This window comes from Oppia nitens, unplaced genomic scaffold (genome assembly GCF_028296485.1).
Source record: "Oppia nitens isolate AA-2021 unplaced genomic scaffold, nextdenovo-longstitch-racon4-pilon3 scaffold5_pilon_pilon_pilon, whole genome shotgun sequence".
NCBI classification, from domain to species: Eukaryota; Metazoa; Arthropoda; class Arachnida; order Sarcoptiformes; family Oppiidae; genus Oppia; species Oppia nitens.
Window position 1 is genome coordinate 6,474,600 of NW_026533243.1, and position 14,614 is coordinate 6,489,213.

Consider the following 14,614-nt stretch of genomic DNA (forward strand, 5'->3'; position numbering starts at 1 on the left):
GACCTTTAATTTAAACACATGTTTGGTATAAAAATTACATTTACTTGACTTAAGTGACTCTAATTAATAATTAAATTAATTGTAAACTAATATTACTTTATTGAGAATATTATATAATATATATGCTATGAATGCTATATTAGATAACTTTATTGCTTTAATATAAGTATATGAATGTTAGTGAAACTTTGATAGACATGTATGCATACACTTGTTAAGTGTAGACTTTGAGTGTACCTATAGTTAATATATAGTATATTTTGATTGTTATATAATGTGTATGTTTATGATGACAATGATGTGTACGTATATGAGGACAGGTATGTTGGCGCCAAAATGGTGTGTTTGATGTTTGGTCCGTAAGTGTAACGTCTGTTTATTGCCTGTTTGCCGTCAGCTGGTGGGCGGGAAACAGCTGGATGTCATCGGTTGGGAGATTTGCAAACGTCTCAACATTGAATCGGCTATTGCTGGCCATGACTGGCCAACTGACTCCTAGTTATAGTGCCGACGGGTGTCTACCGGTGTGTATACTATGTTTGTATTAGTATTTTCGGTCAAATGAATGGCAAACATATGTTATTTAGTATTAATGTGTGAAGTGTTGGCTAATTCTCAATAGTACTGCTGAGTGAAGCCGGCGACCAATCAGATGACGACTTTCAATGAGAGCCAAATCAAACAGATGTTGAATAATAAATACATTGAAATAACATATACTATGTGTGTATGTGTTGTGTGAGTCACTGAGTCAGTGAGTACTACATTCAGTCTATAGGTATTGTATGTAGTGTTGACTGTATGTACTGTTAGTGCAATTGAATGCAATGCTTGTATTATTAGTGGAGAACATAAACATAGCATTCAATGGACGACAACAACACTGATTGCATATAATTATGCAAATCATTGAAATTTCAGCCAAATATTCAAATGCATTATAATTTTACTTTTAATATATTAACTTCATTACTAAGTTGACCGCATATACAGACAGACAGTCGACTATATATATGATATATATGTAGGCAAAGCACAGGTAGAGACAGACATTTAGTGCGACAATACATTGGATTCAATGCTTGACATAGTATTGTCTATAATATGTTTGGATAGCAATTGACTGACACATACACTCAACCATCACTTCATTGGTTTCAATATTAAATGCCATTTAAATTACAAAACATTTACATTCATTTCATTCAAGTACTTCAATATCAGGTTCACATACATACACACACACACACACACACACACATACACACAATATATATATATATATACATACATATACTCATACATACACTGACTCGCATACCAAACATACATAAATATAGCGCAGACATCGCATAACTTATATAATGCTATACAAAGCCTTAACAACCCTTTGATTGCCTTAACTATAGATCACCCGACCATATGTTGTCTGCACAGGTAGTTGTCGGCACAGTTGTGGTCAATGCTATTAAATAACTCTTATGGATGTTATTTACAAAATTTTTTATTTGTTTTTCTACAGGAATTTCAATTGAAAAAAATAATATCTCATTGAAAGAGTTGTCGCTTACATAACATTATATATAATCCCATTTTGTCTAATCATGATTTCTGTTAGTTTATTGATATATTTAAATTAATTTGATTTATTTATTTTAAATTGCTTATATAAAATAGTACATGTCAAAATAAATATAAATTATTTTTTAATAAATGTATTTTCAACTCTAAATTGAATATTTTAGTTGTTTGATAAAAATAATAATAATAATATTGATAGATATAATATGATAGTCACATGCATATAGATTTGTCATTAATTATATATACATTTGTATATATAATGTGATTTTGTTTTGAAAAAAGGGTTTATATATTAGGTGTCTATCATCTAACACACACTCACACAACTGTGTCATGCGTTGGGCTGTCCTTTGACGAGAAAATTGAATATTTATTTAAATGAGATATACTTTATATAAATTTATATATATATATATATTGTTATGAGTTGTGTAAGTAATGTATTGCACTTTATATATACATTCAACTATTTGTTACGCCAGACATTCAATTGTAATACCAATTCATTCAACAACTATATCATAGTTTTGCAATAAATATCAAATATATATACAATTATTATTAGTCTTCTTATCACTATTTTTTGATAACACAAAATACACTTAAAGTATATAACATATAAATGTAATATTTTTAGGAATGTGTGTCGAAAATATAAAAAACATTTTTTGGTTTAAATATTTAGTGGTAAAGCATTGGTTATATTACTGTAGTTTAAAATGAAAATCAGCTTTTATTTCAATACTCTTATATTTAAACACAATAGTTGACTACCTTTACGTATATTTTATTGTGTATAACGTATTATACTCTATAATATACTACTGTATGTTAAATTCATATGATTTTTATGTATTTCATAATTGAGTTGATTTGATGTTTTAGTTGAATATATATTATATAGCATTGATATGAAGCCATAATCTGACTGTCCTTGACTTTACTTTAATATAAAAGCTTATTATCTGTAAAACTCTTTTTTTTGAATGACTTTCTTCCAGTGCTTATGAATAATAGCTTAGGGATAGAGGAATCCGTTTTTAGTGAAAACCATTTATATGTTATATACGGTATACTATAAAATATAAAATACTTATTTCGGTGATAATACCTTCAAGTCATATACCAGTGCCATATAAAAGACAATTCATCGACAGTTGAAATATTTATGTCACTACTATATTATGGGACGAAACTGGAAAATATCAGTGAAATAAAGATTTAATTGTTTTGTGCACCACTTCTTCGGGCGATTCATCACTTTCTCTATAACCTAAACGCTTCACCTGAGATATCATACGATATAATAGTAAATCATATATTGGACACTCAGTCTATCAAATATTATTTACAATTTTCAATCATTTTTTTTAAAAGATATATTATAAGAATATAATTTATAGTCAATATTATATATCAAAAGATGAAATACTGAAAAAATATAATCAATATTAGATAACTTACATCGAGTACAATGAAATGACATTTTATATTAACTTTTATTTTGTTATTAATTTTGTCAATATTTGAAAGCTAAACCACAAAACGCAACTTAATTTTTCAAAATGAAATTTATCTAATAATAACTATCATTATCTGTACTAACAATTGCTGCAAAAATTATTATTCAATAATAAAAAGACAAATTGAATTTTGAAATTCAATTTGACATATATATTTATATTAATTCATATTAAAATACAGTATATCTAAAAACTACATTATAATAATTATTTTTGAAAAAAGTTTACCAAACTTTCTATTCTTGTTATCTCTCATTTTATTACACAAACCTTATACATAATTATAATTATATACTAAATGTACGTTTATATTGATTTTATTTTTATTTATTTTATTAAATCATTGAAAATTACTTATATTATAAATTTAATGATAAGTAAATTTTATTTTTTAAAAACATCGCTTAATATCATATTATTTGTTAATCAATGCATTCTTAAGATTCTTATAGTTTGAGATAAGCAAAACCACTAAATAATAATAATAATAATAATAATAATTGATTTTAATGACAAACAAATCTTAATAATAAATTATATGCATTTACAGTAATTATATTATATAAGCAAAAATAAAATAAATGTCATTAATAAATAAATTTTTAAATATAAATTTATTTGTAAAACCAAAGTATTAATTTTAAGAGACGGAAAACATTTAGTATTACATTGGATTAAAATTAAAGAGACGCCTAAAATGTTTAAATAAATAAAAAATTTATTTTATAATATAGATACCTATTATTTTTTAATATCTTAAAATGTAAGGCCTTTATTATATTACAAAATGTTCACTAATTTTATTTTATGATCAAATAAAGTTTTATTTAAATATCTCTGAGTTTCATTTACAATTCATAAACAAACTTAAATTAATTAAAATAATTTAAAATTTTATTTTGAAAAACAGCCCATTTTTGTTTTCATTATACTATATAATATATATTTAACATTTTGTTTTATTTATTATTTTTAATCTTTAAAAGCAAGTAAAATACTTTAAATATATTTATAAATTTTATATAATTTTTTTAGCAAAATAATTTCAACCTTCATTTTATTGTGTAATTTAATTGCAAGTTATCGACCAAAACAATCTGTATTATTGATTTAAATAACAAAATTGAAATAAATAGTATTTTAATAAATAATAATAATAATAGTGATAAAATTTGAGCAACTTTATAATAACTTAATTTTTCAAAGAGAAAAGTAATTATTATTTTATACATTTTAAAATCAGTTTACACGATTTACTTAAAATCATTAATATTTTTCTAATATATAAAAAAATTATAAAAAAGTTAGCAGTAATTAAAAAATTGATACAAAGTCGAGAATAAAAATACAAATCAAAGTCGAGACCGAAGATTAAAATTTTATTTTTGAAAAAAATCAAATAATTATTATAAAAAAATCTTCTCAGACATGTCTGTATTCAATGTCTGTAAATTTTTTAATCTCTTTCTTTTAGTCAGTCAATGCTTTTTTATTTTTTTCATACATACTATACATAAACATAACAAGTATTCAATGTATTCAATGTATTCAATGTATTCATAGACGATTGTGTTAAGTCAGTGAAAAACACTATAATTATTAAAGCATAGCCTTATTACATGCATACAGTGTTTGCTTGTTTTAGCATTAAATATTAACTTATCATATGTTATATATTAAGTGCTCTAACATTACACCCAATTATATACCTGTATATTCAATACACAGTATATTCAATGTATTGCACACCCATATGTACTAAACATTTATTTATAATTATCTAATGTTTATACTATGTATCACAATCTAAACTCTATTAGATCAGTGTTTAGTTATTATCGTACATAAAGTTTACGATAATCTTAATGACTGACTGACATTTTATATATATATGACATAAAAACAATAATATAGCAAATTTGATGCTAATTTTTGTTGAAAAAAATAATGTTTTAAATTTTGATTGCAAAATCATATATTAGTATGGATTTTATTAACAATTGAAAGATTATATTACATTAACATTCCCTGAGACCACAATACTGTAAATCTATCATCTCTTTTACTTGATTTTAGTTTTTTTGTTGTTATTATTTTTATATTATTTTATTTTCATTACACAGTATTATTATTTATAACAATTGTTAGCCGTATTCGTTTGAATTCATTTGAATGAATGAATAAATGAAATAATGAATGAATGAATGAATGTATATACAAAATGAATAAAATAAAATAAAAATATGATTTTATGAATAAAAATAAACTATAGTTTTTACATACAAATCTAGTTTTATATTATATTAAAGATTAGGCGAGTGTAGAGAGCGATGATGTATACCATTAAATGATTATAATTGTGATTATGATTATAAAGAGTGTTATAATCACAACATAAATAGCACTAAACAATGAATTGTTATTAATTCAAATGTCTTATCACAGTCTTATCAAAAAAGCATTGCATTTATTTGTGGTTTCTTTAGATGCGATAGACCTGCAACTTATGGTTGGTCGCAGATATACTGTATATATATATATAGTATATATAAGTTGATTGTCTTTTACATTAGAAACACATAGTTTTGTATTTCAAAATATAAAATAACAATAATTTTAACATTCAAAATAACAGATAAGATATTTAATAGACAGTTTATTAAATGTATTTGTTATTAAAATTATTTGTTATTTATTTATTTTATTCAGMTGTTTGTGATAATTAAATTTTTTAGTGTTACTATTTTTACCATTTAATTTATTGTCGACAATAATTATTATAATGTGTATGTGTATGTGTATGTGTATGTGTATGTGTATGTGTATGTGTATGTGTATGTGTATGTGTATGTGTATGTGTATGTGTATGTGTATGTGTATGTGTATGTGTATGTGTATGTGTATGTGTATGTGTATGTGTATGTGTATGTGTATGTGTATGTGTATGTGTATGTGTATGTGTATGTGTATGTGTATGTGTATGTGTATGTGTATGTGTATGTGTATGTGTATGTGTATGTGTATGTGTATGTGTATGTGTATGTGTATGTGTATGTGTATGTGTATGTGTATGTGTATGTGTATGTGTATGTGTATGTGTATGTGTATGTGTATGTGTATGTGTATGTGTATGTGTATGTGTATGTGTATGTGTATGTGTATGTGTATGTGTATGTGTATGTGTATGTGTATGTGTATGTGTATGTGTTGGTGGTATATATTGTAAAAAATGATTGTATGAACTTCTTTGTGAAGTATAAGTACCAAAAACAGACAGTCAATTGTTGTCTACCGTGMAGTTTGTCGGCCAATAGCTTTTAACAACTCCTACAGACAAGAGTTGTAAAAATTAAATTCATTTCAAGTGATGTATGGATGTAATGAATGTTTAAATTGAAAAATAAATAAAAACTATGAAAAACAATTGTGACATATAATGCCAAAAATATATCACAATTGTTGCCATAAATATGGTTTACTCAGACTAGTAATACTATATATTTTATATTTTACAGACTAAATAAATCATGAAATGATAAATCCATTTCCACTTTTCAGTCTATAATTTAAATTTTTGTATTTTACAACATTTTGCATCCTTTGAGACCATTTTCAGAAAACATAACACAAATATCATGTATTTGGAGAAAGCATTTTTTATTGTCATTTAATTGATATTAAAATAAGATGAATATTACATTAAATTTGATAACACAATTCAATGATTTATATTTATGTATATCAATAAAATAGCAATATTAATGGTATTTTTGGCATTTAATGTGCGGTATATAAAGTAATAAAATCATTTCCAGTTATTAAATATATTATATTTATAGTTTATAATATTAGACAAAGTAATATCTGTAAAAAGGGTTCATTTTTCCTATTTATGCCATTAATAGTTAAGAGCAACTCATAAAAAGTGGTGAGGAATGGGATCAGAGACAAAGTTCCCAAAAATCCTTGAATTTATATCGATTTGAATGTGTCTCGACTTCACTTTATTTTATTAGAGCATCTTTTTTGGACCAACTTTTCCAATATAGCAGTAAAGGGATGGATAAGGAGGTCATTGTGCCCACCACTCGATAATTCCGTCTGTCTGTATACTTGCTCTCTCTCTCTCTCTCTCTCTCTCTCTCTCTCTCTCTCACCCACTCTCCCATCAACTCTCTCGTTAACTCTCTTATAGTATTTCTCACAGTCTATCTATCTATATGTCTATCTATGAGATATGTTATATAAAATACAAGCATTTATTTGATGCTTCGCTGCATTGGAGTGTCGATCGAGACTTGTTTGCAGACATGCCTTCAAATGGATCACTAAATCATGTGTTGTATATACAGCACAACCTTAAACTTGAAGTTAACTCAAACACTACTCATATGGCTATACCAGTGCTCCAATAAATCTATTGAATACTATTTTGATGTTATTTTATATGATATTATAGCAAATATCATAGATTAAGATTGACTATTATAATGTTTGTATTTTTTAAATTATTCTATAATATTATATTGAAATATAAAAATAATGTAACTAAAGTGAATTATATTATATAATTATAATTATTATAATTTTTATCTATTAAAATTCCTAATTTAAATTCATAACGACAATGATTCTATAAATTTATATATATATTTGCTATTAAGTCTATTAATTATTTTGATAGACATATAAATTGTGTAAAATCACTATATTTGACATATATTATATATATATACGTATACCTGTATATATATATAAATTTATATAATAAATTGACGTGAAAATTGCTGTTTAATTTTAATTTTCCAAATGTACTAAATAAATATCAACAAAAACTAATTTGCAATTTCCTTAAATTTCTTATTTATTCATTTGAATACAATATAATGTTTAAGGAAAAAGATGACAATATATTTAGCGTAAATTATTTAAATATTTTCTCAAAATTATAAAAATTTCCTGTTATWTTATTCAAAAACTTGAATTTTGCAATTATTTTGATACAAATATTTTGAAATTTATTGTAATTTCTAAATTTTTGTAATTATTCAAAAATTTTATCATAGCAATTTGATAGACTATTATATCTATTTATAAGTTAAATACAAGAAAAAAGGCAAAATAAAATTAGAAATTACACTTAAATTGGGAAAACACTATAATTATAATAAATTACTTTAAAATTAGTTATAAAAATAGCAGAATTCGTGTGAAAAACTAAAATATTTCTATTATTAGTTTACATTGAAAAATGAGATTTATTTCTATAATATATTGGTATATACAGTACAATATATATAGTATAAATAGTAAATACTTTTTATTGAATACAATTTGATGGTTCAGCTCTGGTTTATGTACCAAAAAAAGTAAGTGAATCTCAGGATTATTGCAAACCATTACATGTGTCTGTACTTAGCTTAGGCGTAGGCTTTGATTATCTGTTTATTATGTTTATTATATATTTATAAACCCAACAGTTATATTCACATTTCAAAAAAATATAGAAGTAATCAATATTATTGTACTTTTTATATATTAAGTGTAATTGACTTTGAATGGCTAACATTGTAATAATTATGAAAATGGTATAACTTATTATAAAGATTAAAAAAACTACATAAAAATCTTTATGAGTAAACATTATTTCATTTGATTCTCTATTCATTGACTCCCTATTCATAGTATTCATGACATGAGTTCCTCATTTTGCTTACCATTACGTCATGTAATTCAATGGCAAACAAATTCATAACAAAAAATATAATCATTGAAAACCTAACACAGAAATTGTTGGACTCAACGTCAATAAAATATTATAACTTTATACTCTTATATCGTATATATGAATAACATTTAAATATTATGATATAATAATAAATAATTTATTATAAAATTTGTTTTTACACAACTATATTTTAACTATAATTATAGCAAATAATAGATATAACAATAAATTTTGTTATATCTATTTTATTACTATTTATTATATTTATATTAAATTAAGTTATTGTAGAATGTGTTAAAAAATGTGATTATAAATAAAATTAATTCATGTTTAGACATTGTGTTAACAACCAAAAAAGTTATTTAAATTTTTAGTGATTTATGCAATCAGTTACTTGTTATTTAGTTTGTTAAGTATTTATTATTTCTATTTAAACATTTTTATTAATTAGTTTATACTTATCTATTAATATGTCATATACATATTGTTTGTTATGTATAATATTTATTTTATATAAATGATAATTTATAAGCAATATAAAGTACTGTATAGTAGAGTTTAAATTTGTTGTCTTGTATCCCATGGGATGTCATGTAATTTCCATGGAATTCCCGATACAGTACAGGACACATATATAGGACACATATACACACAATGTTGTGTAAACCCTGTTATAGATCTACGTTAGTCAATATGATATGCGTATCTTATTTCATATAAAATAAATAATTAAATAACTTTAAGAATATATCAGTTTATACATTCAAAAGTGACTTAAAATGATATCCAAAATAAAGATAATTTGTAAAACAGAAGAAAATCAATCAATGATATATTAATTYGTGATAATAAAAATAATGATGACATTAAAACTGTTAGCAAAAGACAATTAATTGAAATCAATGATAAATCAATAACTTATTAAATAGATTATTATACGTATAATTTAAGAAATATTTGTCTTATTATTATAGACAATGATTTTACTTAAGACAGGACAGGGCATCCCTTTTGATGATAATTATAGTTAAGGACAGGGTCTGAAAAATATAAAGTTTTGACTCTACTATACAGTACTATACGATATTGTAATTAGATCGACACATCATTGCATAATATTAATACATTGCATAATGTATTATTGTAAATGATTATTTAATTACATTATTTAATTATTTTAATACAAATAAATAATAAAATGTAAGTAATTTCATATTCAATCCATATGTCAATTCACATTAAATTATATTCAATTCATATCTCAATTTTATGCAATCGTCTCTTAGATTGTTAATTACATTATAAGTTTTTGATTCAAATAAATTTATTTGTTTTTAAATTATTAATAAATAAAGAATCTGATAAAACATTTTTAAAATTAAATATAAGAAAAAAATGAATTAAAATTTGTTTTTATATTTTGTTATGATTTTAGGGATCATGTGTATGTGTATGTGTATGTGTATGTGTATGTGTATGTGTATGTGTATGTGTATGTGTATGTGTATGTGTATGTGTATGTGTATGTGTATGTGTATGTGTATGTGTATGTGTATGTGTATGTGTATGTGTATGTGTATGTGTATGTGTATGTGTATGTGTATGTGTATGTGTATGTGTATGTGTATGTGTATGTGTATGTGTATGTGTATGTGTATGTGTATGTGTATGTGTATGTGTATGTGTATGTGTATGTGTATGTGTATGTGTATGTGTATGTGTATGTGTATGTGTATGTGTATGTGTATGTGTATGTGTATGTGTATGTGTATGTGTATGTGTATGTGTATGTGTATGTGTATGTGTATGTGTATGTGTATGTGTATGTGTATGTGTATGTGTATGTGTATGTGTATGTGTATGTGTATGTGTATGTGAATATTTGTGTTAAATTTAAATATAGCAATTAAACTATGAGATTATCACAGCTCTAATAATATGTCGGATAGTTATAAAATTGAATGAATGAGACAATACAGTGTTTTATATAATGGTATATTAATTTTAAGATATAGTTATAGTTTGTTTTATGTTTAAGTGCTTTTTTCGATAAATATTTGCTGATTATTATGTTTCATACTTTTACTATATTTATACTACACAGACATCCCATAGATATCCAGGGGTTGGCATAATTTCATGACACAAGTAAAATAACAAAAATAAAATAAATAAAAATAATGGTCATATTATTCATTTTTCTATAAAAAATATGAAAAAATGGCTAAAATTGTATATAATTTTGCGAATAATAATGTTTTTCTCTGTATGAGAAAGATTAAGAAAAAAAATTAAATAAACAAAAAGCCTTAATTGTATTCAATGATTGTATTATACAATAGTATAGAAATGCGTTATTTCTATATATGTTTAAGTTATGCGAGAATATAAATAAATAGTTATTTTATTTCTTGTTCAATGAATTTATATAATAATAATTATTGTTATTTTTATTATTATTATTATAAATGTTAAAATAAAACATGAATTCATATGAAAAAATGACCCCTCATTTATTATTTTCAACACGATATAACTCATGTTAATATGTGAATTAGTTATATACTGTGTTTATATATATAGTGATGTTCCGATTGAAAAATGCGCAATTTTATTGCTTGTCAATTAATTGAAATTGCAAAAATTGTAATATAGCGCCATCTATAATTTTTAAATAATAACTATATTTAAATGGCATTACAATATGTATAAAAATATAAATTATTTATAAATTTTTAAAATTATTTTACTAATAAACGTTACCATGTAAAAACCACTTTAAAAATATTAAAATATTAGTAAAGAAAGAATAATCTATAATGAAAGAAAATTTTAGCATTGTCAAAGTTAATTTTTGTACGATCCCTAATTTATACATTTCACGCAATTTTTTGTAATAATTGTTGCAACCGAAAAATGAATTGAGAAAATTGCCAACACTATGCATATATATTATATGCAATATATGCAGTATATATATATAATTTATATACTTTATTAAAAATGTGTCTAACAATCTAAAATTAATGTCTAAAATTTTTGAATTATTTTTAAAAAATTTAACATTTATTAAAATTACATAAAATATAGACAATTAATTAAATAAAGTTTAGACAGTTATATGTTTTTTTTTGTGCAAAAATAACCGGCAAATAAATAGTATTGTTTATTATATATTATTTTACATCATATTTTGATTTGATATATGCTTTCATTACACACATATTTATATAATAATAGTCCATAAATAGTGTTTTTTTAAAAAGTGTTGAAAATTTGGGACTAATTCCCAGCAAAATATGCATTGAGTAAACAATGACAATAATTTATACATATATTTATTACTTATCATTAGTAACTGGTTTTCATACAAAATGATAGCACACAATAAGGCAACGAAATTTTTGTCTATTTTTAAAAATATATTTTTTATTATTTCACGAAATTAAGATCCGATAAAAGTTATTAAAAAAATAATGTTTGTTTTTATAACTCTATTACCGTATTATAACTATGATTTGAAAACTATTAGTTATTGTTTTAATTTTTTCCCATAGATTTTTCTTTGGCTTATTGAGTTATTTTTTTTGCAAATCATTTTCAAAACTTCTAAAAAACTATCATATCATCTAAAAACATAAATATTAATGATAAACAAACAAACAAATAATTATTAAGTTATGTTTTAAAGTAGAATAGAGTAAAATTAAGAGAGAGAGAGAGAGAGAGAGAGAGAGAGAGAGAGAGAGAGAGAGGAATGGCTATACAAATGAAATTTGTGTGTATTTATACATTCAATGAGATGACCCCAACTATGCAATCATAATCCTAAACTTCAACTGAAAATAATTTTTAAGTAAAATTTGAAACAACATAACATCGCAACTTGTGTTTAAACATTCATAAAACTATCATAACTTATACCTTATAAACATTTCTTCGACAATATTTTCACTGTAAGTAATATGATTTGAAGTGAAAACACAGCTCCAGGGCTAAGGGTTCGCATATTTGTTGGTCCTTCAACTTAGATCTATCTGGACTTAACTATCTGTCAGTGCTTAGGAACAGGTATTAGCACAGGTAGTATCAGTGGTTAAATACTTCAAATTTTATAACCATTACTCAAAAAACAATAAATAATCAGTGAATTCCTCTCCTTTTTCAGAAAAAAATCTATTAAAACGAGGCATAAAGTGACTCAAAAACTAATGGTAAGACATATAATCAGATTTATCTTTGCATTCTTCAGGAGTCAGAAATATCGACAAAGTATTACATTTAAACTCTTTTTATTTTCTTAAAACACATTTTTATAATTTATTCATTTATTATAATTATAATTGTCTATAATTTTCAACAAATATTTTGATTATTAAAATTTTTTATTTTTTCAAAACAAATTATTTATTAATTAACTGACTTTCTATCATACGGTATATTAAGAAACAAATTGATTGCACAATCATTTAATAATAATAATAAATAACATATTATACAAATATGCAATGACAACAACAACAGCAAAATCAAATTACAATTAAATATATTTATTATATTATAGTTAACTTTCTTTTTGGTAACATTTATAACAAACATAAATTATAAAATATATTTAAGATTCTATTAATATTACTGTCAATTAATTTATATYTAATTTTTTCAGTATAATGATTGCCATAAATTTTTTTATTTCTAAAAGACACTTGAAATATTATAATTTATTAATACTAGTTTTTAAAATGTCATAATCAATTTATAATTTATATTATACATTGTGTAGTTAAAATACATACCATATTATATATATACTATAAGTATTATAATACAGTAGTGTATTAATGGTGTCAAAATATTTGTTAAAACTAAAATTTTACTTTTATTTGTATGAATGATAACAATTACAAAATCTGTTAAATTATATTTATATTAACATATCTCATGTACTCAAACTTAAAATAATTGATAATATGTTTTAGCTTTTATTTCACTATATTTATGATAACTTAATTAATTATATCTGATATTACAGGCAAATGATATCGTATTATTGAAATGTTTTCCAATAATAATATATAATATTCTCGACTAATACAGTATTAAACTTATGAGAGTTAATAAAAGCACATAACATAATCATTTTTTTTGTTAATAACATTCATTTTATTGGGTAATAAATATGAGAGCTTAAGCTATGTGTTAGCGCTTAATATCATATTTTGATAAAAAATTGTTTTCATACAAATGAGAGTCAATTGTGAGATCAAAATTGGGAATGAGTCCAATAAATAAAATAAAAAAGTCTGAAAAATTGTTATCAAGGCTTTCATAATAGTTGTGCTTTAATTACGGTTTTAAATATATTTATAAAAAAAGTTGTTTGCTCTCTAAACTATTTGATAATGTTTTTTACTAAAAACAGATGATTTTTTATTATACTTCTAATTATATTAAATGATGGGGCAATTATATAATGCAGTTTTCAGTTTATTAGTATATAGTTAGCAGTAGTTGTGTGTTTGTGTAAATAATTTAAAATTATTTTAAATAAAGCCAGAAAACACAAAACCAACATTTTTAGGGGAGAGAGTGACTGAGAGAGATATAATTAAATGTAAATGCAATTTATAATGAATGTCAAGTTTTTATTAAATGAAAGGCAATGAATTAAAATATGATTATTCAATTTAATCATATTATTTATATTTTGTCGATTACAATGAATGCTATTATATTCGCACGCATTTGAAGCCTAATTTGGTCCGGAAGTCAACTTACA